This window comes from Rhinopithecus roxellana, chromosome 8 (genome assembly GCF_007565055.1).
Source record: "Rhinopithecus roxellana isolate Shanxi Qingling chromosome 8, ASM756505v1, whole genome shotgun sequence".
Taxonomy (NCBI): domain Eukaryota; kingdom Metazoa; phylum Chordata; class Mammalia; order Primates; family Cercopithecidae; genus Rhinopithecus; species Rhinopithecus roxellana.
The window spans coordinates 136587099-136595057 of NC_044556.1; the positions used below are offsets into that span (position 1 = coordinate 136587099).

Below are 7959 nucleotides of genomic sequence, written 5' to 3' on the forward strand. Positions count from 1 at the left end.
GAACATGTTTAAATCAAGGTAGTCTGTGTTCAATTATTGGAAGCAGGGAGTGAACACTCTAAGAAATAAAATAGCCTAGGGTGAAACACCTTATTTTATGAAAAACTCATTTTTAGGAGCATTTTCTTTTATACTGTGGAAAAAAATTCCTGAAAGTTGAACAGACTTTGACAGCTGTTATAGGTGAGAGCCTCAAGTAAAGATAAAATTAAATGTTTTCCTTAAATGCTATTGCCCAAATAATGAATATCCATCATTGAAAACTGAGATTACTGTATCCTTTACTTTGTTCTCTCTGCCAGAGTCCTACACACTGTATTAGTTGTTAGAGTTGTGGAACTTAACTGAAGCTTTCTCTGGATTCCAGGTAACTTTGTTCTTTTGTTTTTGTTTTTGTTTTTTTCCTGCAGAATTGATATATGGGCCTGAAATATATTAAGGTAGATCTTCTAATCTTAGATAATCCTGAGTTTTGTTGTTAATGCATTCTTTGCATTGATGATTGCCAGTAAGAAGTATGCTGTGATGTGAAAAGCATAGGAACCAGGGATGAGAGGTCCAAGGTTAAATTTAAACTCTATATCTTCCTAGTTGCATAACCTGAACAAGTCAGCTAACCACAAACACTTCAATTTTGTCGTCCTTGAAGAGGACATATTGAAAACATTGTTCTACCTACCTCATAGAGCAATTGTGTCTTGTAGTTCTTCAAATGAGACAATGTATGTGAAATAATTATGTAACATAACACACCATAAAAATGTTGGCTATATTTGGTGCAACAAAGCTACTATTCCACAGCATGGATTCTACTGTCTTTACATCAATTCTTTAGTAATTATGAACTTACATAGTATTTGACTTTTATATATGTTTCAGGAATGCAATATCTAACTTGTTCATGAGGTGCTTTATTTTCATAGCAAAGCATATAAACAACTACCCATGACAAACGTATTTGTTCTTAAATGATTTTTCAAAATTTTCTTAGTAAAAGCACAGGAGTTACTGAAGTAGCACCTATCTTGAAAAGTCAAGTTAAAATGATTGCTTGTGTATATATATAAATGTGTGTGTGTACGTGTGTGTGTAAGTGTGTGTGTGTAATTTTTTCATATCCAATTGGTATAAATGATAACTGTTTTGTCATAGAACCTGCATATTTTTATCTAGATATATGTTAGTGCCATTTTAGTCATTATACTCTTTTCATGTTTTAAACTTCCAGTTAGAGACAAAACTTTTGAAAATTGACTAGAGAAATGCTGCTGTTGAGTTTACTTTCTTCTGAAAGAATATCTTTTCCTGTAATGGGAGGTACAATATTTCTGTACAGAGCTACTTCACTCCCACAGTCATAGGTCATCAAGAAGAGCATCTACATCCCCAAATGTTTCAGAGTGTAAGTCAAAAACTCTTACAGTTTCACTTCTTTTCATGTGTCTTGTAGATGTTTTAAGAATATTTTCAGCTGCATGGCTTGACAGCCTTGGGATTCCCTCACACATTCAGTCTTCTTTGGATCAGTCTGGTGTGAGCATGAAGACTGGGAGTTGTGGAGCCCAGTTAGCCAATGATTGCAATTGTCCAGGAGACAGATGATAGTAATTAAGTTTCCATCAGCCTGGAACTCAGGGGACAGAAGATAGATATTCTGTATGTAGAGGTAAGCACTTCTTCCCTGGGGATGATTTTTACCTTCCAGAGGACACTCCGCAATGTCTGAAGATAGTTTTAGTTGTTGCAACTGAGGGAGGGATGCTAATAGTACCTAGTGGTTAGAGGTCTGGAATGCTGCTAAACATACTATAATGTACAACTCCCTACAGCAAAGAATTATCCGGCCCAAAATGTAGATAGTGGTGACTTTCAGAAGCCTCAGTGTAGATAGTACCTGAAGTCCTCAGAGGGAATAACAGCATCTGAAGTGTGAGGGAGGAGTCTAATCCAAAAAACACCAATAGACAAGGAGCATGCCCGTGGTATTATGAAAACCAAAGTGAGGAAAGAATTTCAATTTGGGAGTAGTAATCAACATTCAATGGAGCCAAAATTTAAGTAAAATGAGGACTGTTGAGTCTAACGGAGTTAGGTGGTGTATTGGATATTCTTCATTTGCCTCTTAAAATTCACGTTCTATCTTTCTCCATCCTGTTTTATTCCTAGAGAAGGTTGACGTAACAGACTTCATCAAGGGTTCTCTTGTCCTCTGGCTTTCAGCTGGATTCTGACAATGAGAGGTCCTGAAAATAGAAGAGTACAAGGAGAGAGTGCAAGTTGTTTGTGCCTGAAGCTCTGTCCCTGCTGGGCCTCAGAGCTACCGGGGCAGTATTTCTCTTCCAAAAGCTAAAGCTCCCATTGGGCAGCTCTTTCCTATAACTGCAGGTCTCACTGGTTTCTTGACCCCTCCAGGCCTGTGGGTAGTAGTCACTTTCACCTGTTAATAGGTGGTGCTTCAGTATCTCTTGTTAGTTTCCTGCCTACACCCTTGTAAATCGACTTTTCTTTAAACTCCCTTCAATCATACCTTTTCTGTTTGTGCTGTTTCCTGCCAGGGACCTGCCTGACACAGAGGTCATTGTTGATCTGTCAGAACCACTTTCAGTGGAATAGTTGAGGCAGATAGGTGGAAAAATAAATGGAAAGAAAGGAAGATTAAATACATTGATTTTTTTTTTTTTTTTTTTGCACGGAGTTTTGGGAATGAAGAGAAGGAGAATGTTAGAGACAATAATAGGTAGTAATAATTTGGAAGAACCAGGACAAGTTTTTAAATAAGAGATGGAAAGTTGTTTTTAGGTTGTGAATAAAAAACATAGAGGGAGGGGACAGAATTGTAATATGAGTAAAAAAGAAATCTGAATGTGTTATAATCCAATTAAAAGCACAGGTGACAATATTAGTCTCACATAGAAATACATCTTTGAGAACAATAAAATGGAAAATAGATGAGCTAATAGATGTGGGGTAAAAAATGAGGGAAGTTCATACCTGGTAGGCTTGGATTCTACTGGGATGTTGAAAGAAGGTCATTTAAGGATTTAAGAGAGGCAGACTGAGGAGAATAATGAAGGTTTGGAATAGCTGCTGTGGGAAACGAAGAGGGATCTGTTTGTGGAACAAGCTATAGGCCCTAGTTGAAGAGCACTGACTGGTTGATACATGTATGAAATATTGAGAAAGATACAATTTTGTTGAGTAGGACTTACCAGCTAGTAGTTAGGAAAAGAGAGATCAGATGGTTGAAGTGATTGGAAGTTTGGGGATTTAAATGATAAGTGCTTTGGAAGAATAAGGGGATAAAAATGCAGGAAGCGCCAGTAGCAAGGTGATTGATGACATCTGTCAAGTGTTTAGGCTGCACGGGAAGGTGACAATGGAGAAAGGCAGTGTCAAACAGGCAAGACTGAGAAATTGCAGATCTTAAACAACATGTGGTTTGATAGAAAAGAATTGAGAGGGCTGGGTGCGGTGGCTCAAGCTTGTAATCCCAGCACATTGGGAAGCCAAGGCGGGCCGATCACTTGAGGTCAGGAGTTTGAGACCAGCCTGGCTAACATGGTGAAACCCCGTCTCTACTAAAATACAAAAGATTAGCCAGGCTTGGTGGCGGTCGCCTGTACCCCAGCTACTCGGGAGGCTGAGGCAGGAGAATCGCTTGAACCTGGGAGGCAGAGGTTGCAGTGAGCCGAGATAGCACCATTGCACTCCAGTCCAGGTGACAGTGTGAGACTCCACCTCAAAAAAAAAAAAAAAAGAATTGAGAGAAGTGGAAGGGTAGATAACTATAATCAGAGAATGGTATATTGAAATTAAAGGGAAGTTGGCAGTAAAAGTAAAAGGAAAAACTGCATGCCAGAATATGTCAGCTAATCAGAGGGGCATGAGTGGATGACAGTTTCTTCACTGAAATCCAATATAAGCTGGGTTCCAGAATATAAGATTTCAACATTAAAAGATAAGTAAAATTAAAATGTCACTATATCCTTTAAGAACTGTATGCTCCCCTCTTAGACTAAATCCGTTGAAAAGAAAGAACGATTATATCTTACACATTTGCATCATCTTTTCTATTATTTAACATAATTCCTTGTATGTATTAGACACTCAGATAATTGTAGAATATTTGAAAGGGAACAAAAATATATAAAATTTGTGTCATGAGATAATATATTAGATATATTTGAATAGATAAGTATATGATTAAATTTTATTCTATAATACATTCAGTATAAAACTTCAAAATGAATTTCTTATTTATGTGCTAATCTTTATTTTGTTTTCAAACTTAATTTAATTTGCTTATTGTGGTATCTACAGTCATTCTGAAATGGCAGTTTTTTTTCGGACTTCTCTCTTTCAATTCATATACATAAAAGTTTGAATAAGTTTCTAATATAGAGAAATGTGAGTGGTGTGTTTCGCATAGATTAATTGAATCCCAGCTTCATAATAAATTAACTTTTATTTACATAAGCTGATCCTTAAAATCATATGTCTATGTACTGTATGCACCATTTTACTTCATGTATATCTATTAATTATAATGAAAAGTAACATTTGAGTAATGTCAGTTTCAGGTACTGCTCTAGTTTACATAATTTACTCATTTTTCCTCTCACAACAACCCAATGAACACGTGCTATTATTTTTCTTATTTTACAGATGAGGAAACAGTAGAGAGGTTAACTAATTTGCCCAAAGTCACAAAATCAGTGAATGAATTCAAACCTAGGAGATCTAGTGTTCAAGATACTAACCACCACTACAGTATAGACATGTGGATACAAATGCTGACATGTTTATCTTCTATTGCTTGTTTGAATGTTTGTTTTCTTTACCTTAAGATTCCTGAGATCAAGGACACTGGCTGGTAAATGGCATCTTATCAATAAGTATTTTATGAACAAATAAATGACTGAGCTTCTGACTTTACAGGATAATTTTACTATTTCCTCCAAAGTTTCCTATTAGTTTACAACTAACACTCTTGGCTTTTCCTTCAAGTCCATTCCAGTTATTATTTGGGTTATTTGTTATGAGACATGTTATTACATTTTAAGCCTTTACATTTAAAACGTCATTCTTTTGCTGAGACAAAAATGATCTCTTCTCCTCCTCCTCCTGCCAAAAGAATTGCAGATTAAGTGTTTACATGAGGGAAGTTTGTAATCCAGGATTTCTGCAGCAGCGGGCTTCAAATATTCTAGGCAAATCCTGCTTTTTGTTCAACTCTTCCTGATGAGTGTTGTGATAAAAGCTTCACCTTGGCATCTATTAGTCATCGAGTGCTTACATTGAGAATGGTTGCTATCATCATTTACTCTCTAAACAGGTGCCACCTAGTTACTTTTGTTTTGGCAATTATGGGTTAAATACATTCCTGAGCCTAGTCCTGCTTAAGCTTGCTAGTTCTCTATTTTAAATTAAGGCATGGTAGGTTATTTCTTTCAAAAGTAAAGGTTTCTTTAAGCAGGAATCTTTCAAATTACTCATTTTTTTCTTGTTTTCTGTAGATGAGTCTTCACTGTTCAGCCTTGCTTTACTGTGCCTGGCTGACAAAACTGCATTACATTGCAGTTAACAATGGCCAATGATTAAAAAGGGCTTATAGGCCGGGCGCGGTGGCTCAAGCCTGTAATCCCAGCACTTTGGGAGGCCGAGACGGGCGGATCACGAGGTCAGGAGATCGAAACCATCCTGGCTAACACAGTGAAACCCCGTCTCTACTAAAAAATACAAAAAACTAGCCGGACGAAGTGGCAGGCACCTGTAGTCCCAGCTACTCGGGAGGCTGAGGCAGGAGAATGGCGTGAACCCGGGAGGCGGAGTTTGCAGTGAGCCGAGATCCGGCCACTGCTCTCCAGCCTGGGCGACAGAGCGAGACTCCGCCTCAAAAAAAAAAAAGGGGCTTATATTTTATTCTTAAAATATTGCTGTCTTTTAAGATGCTTATTTGACTATTCTTCCTTACTGCCTTGCTACCATTCTTTTAAGTATTTACTTTCAGTCCATGGAATTAATGTCAATTTATAAAGAGCTGTTCCACTGAGGAGTTTTTGAATTATAAATATATTATGCAAGGATCCCATTTTTTGCTACAGTTTTTTAAGTCCAGTAATTCCTTAGCAAAGAATTCTGTATGGGATTAATACATTTGTTAGCAATTACTTCATAGGAGAAAACATGTTGAACTATTACTTTAAAGCTACTTATTTTATATATAATTACCCTGAATGTCTCCTTTCTAGCACTTTTTCTCCATGTGATATGCCTGTTGTTCATCAAGTTAGAAATAGTCCATGGGGCAATTAAAATTACTTTCCCAATTGATAAAGAAGAATAGAGGATGGAATTTTAGATTTATGAGCAAAAACACTCAGTACCTATTGAAGTGACCATATGTTAGGAAGTAGTCAGAGTCAGGAATTCTATCTCACCCACTTTTGTTTCACCAAAATCTAGTACAATTGCAGACCTTCTTCCCCTCCACCGCCATCCCATTTGTTTCCTCCTTTCTTCCCTTCCTGCAATTGAGACATAGGATTTTAGAGTCTAGGACAGAGATAAAACTGGAGATGTGAATTTGAGAGTGGCCTTAATATAAATGGTAGTTAAGATTATGAACTGGAGGACATTACCTGGGGTGTTTAGAGGATAAATCAGCAAAGGAAACTTGGAAGGAATAGTCAGTGGAATAGAAGGCAAACAAGCAGTGAGTTTTCAAATCAGCCAAAGAAGTGACTTGAAAAGGGGAAGAGGCCAGACGCGGTGGCTCATACCTGTAATCCCAGCACTTTGGGAGGATGAGGCAGGCGGATCACTTGAGGTCAGGAGTTCGAAACCACCCTGGCCAACATGGTGAAACCTTGTCTCTACTAAAAATGCAAAAATTAGCCAGGGGTGGTAGCGCATGCCAGTAGTCCCAGCTACTCGAGTGGCTGAGACAGGCAAATCACTCAAACTCATGAGGCGGAGGTTGCAGTGAGCCAAGATCACACCACTGCACTCCAGCCTGGGCTACAGAATGAGACTCCATCTCAAAACAAAACAAAACTAACAAACAAAAAACAGGGTGGGGGGTGGTGTGGAAAATAGTCAACTATGACACATGCCTTTAAGAGGGAGACAAAAAAATAAGGAATAAGAATTGGCTATTAAATTTGACTCTAAGTACTTGGAACAAAGGCCTGATTGGAGTGAGATGAAAAAAAAAATTGGAAGTGAGGAATAAAGATGGTGACTTTAGATACCTCTTTTGAGAGACATGATTGTAAAGGAAAACAGAGAAGTGAGTGAGAGCTGGAAAATTTAAGTTATAGGTGGGCATATTTTAAACAGTGGGCAATTTAAAAATTCACATGTAAGCCAATATAAATAATACAACATAGACAAGGAAGAATGAGATGATGCAGAGAGGGGTGTAATAATTACAGGAGAGTAATTACTACATGGATGAAAAGAGTAGGATTCACAGTACAGTTTGATCAGTTGGCATTAGATGGAATGGACACTTCTTCCATCGTGACGTCAGCAGAAACAGTGTTTCCTTCAGCTGTGCACTTCAGATCTGGTGATGGAAAGATGAAGTAGGTCTCATCTGATATCTCCTATTTTTTCAGTGAAGTATGAGTAAGATGAAATGTTTGAAGTGGAGGAAAGTGATATAAAAGGCTTATGGAAAGGAGACAAGCTGTAGCAGTAGTCATTTAGGAGAGTGAAAAGTAGACTTTGTGGCAAATGTCTGATTTCAACATTGAGCTGCCACAGGAAAACATGCAAATCTGCTTTAAACAAGTAAAGTACCCTTTTCTGGGTACTTATCAAGTACCACATCTTTAATTGTAGGCCATATTATGTCAGCACCATTATTTCTCTACTGTGATTCAGAAACCTAGGAATTTCTTTTATCTTGCTCTTCATCTCATTGTTCATTTAGACATTTTGATCATATTTTAT

The 7959-nt window shown here is 37.6% G+C and overlaps 1 long non-coding RNA gene across 1 annotated transcript in view; it reads left to right on the plus strand.

Annotated features, from left to right (window-relative positions):
* The first annotated feature begins 238 nt into the window (after window positions 1-238).
* The window catches only part of LOC104664396, a 34032-nt gene continuing 26311 nt past the window's right edge, over window positions 239-7959 (plus strand). The window contains exons 1-2 of the long non-coding RNA XR_748265.1: window positions 239-367; window positions 1451-1666. This is a non-coding gene — a long non-coding RNA (uncharacterized LOC104664396). The remainder of the gene's footprint in view (window positions 368-1450; window positions 1667-7959) is intronic.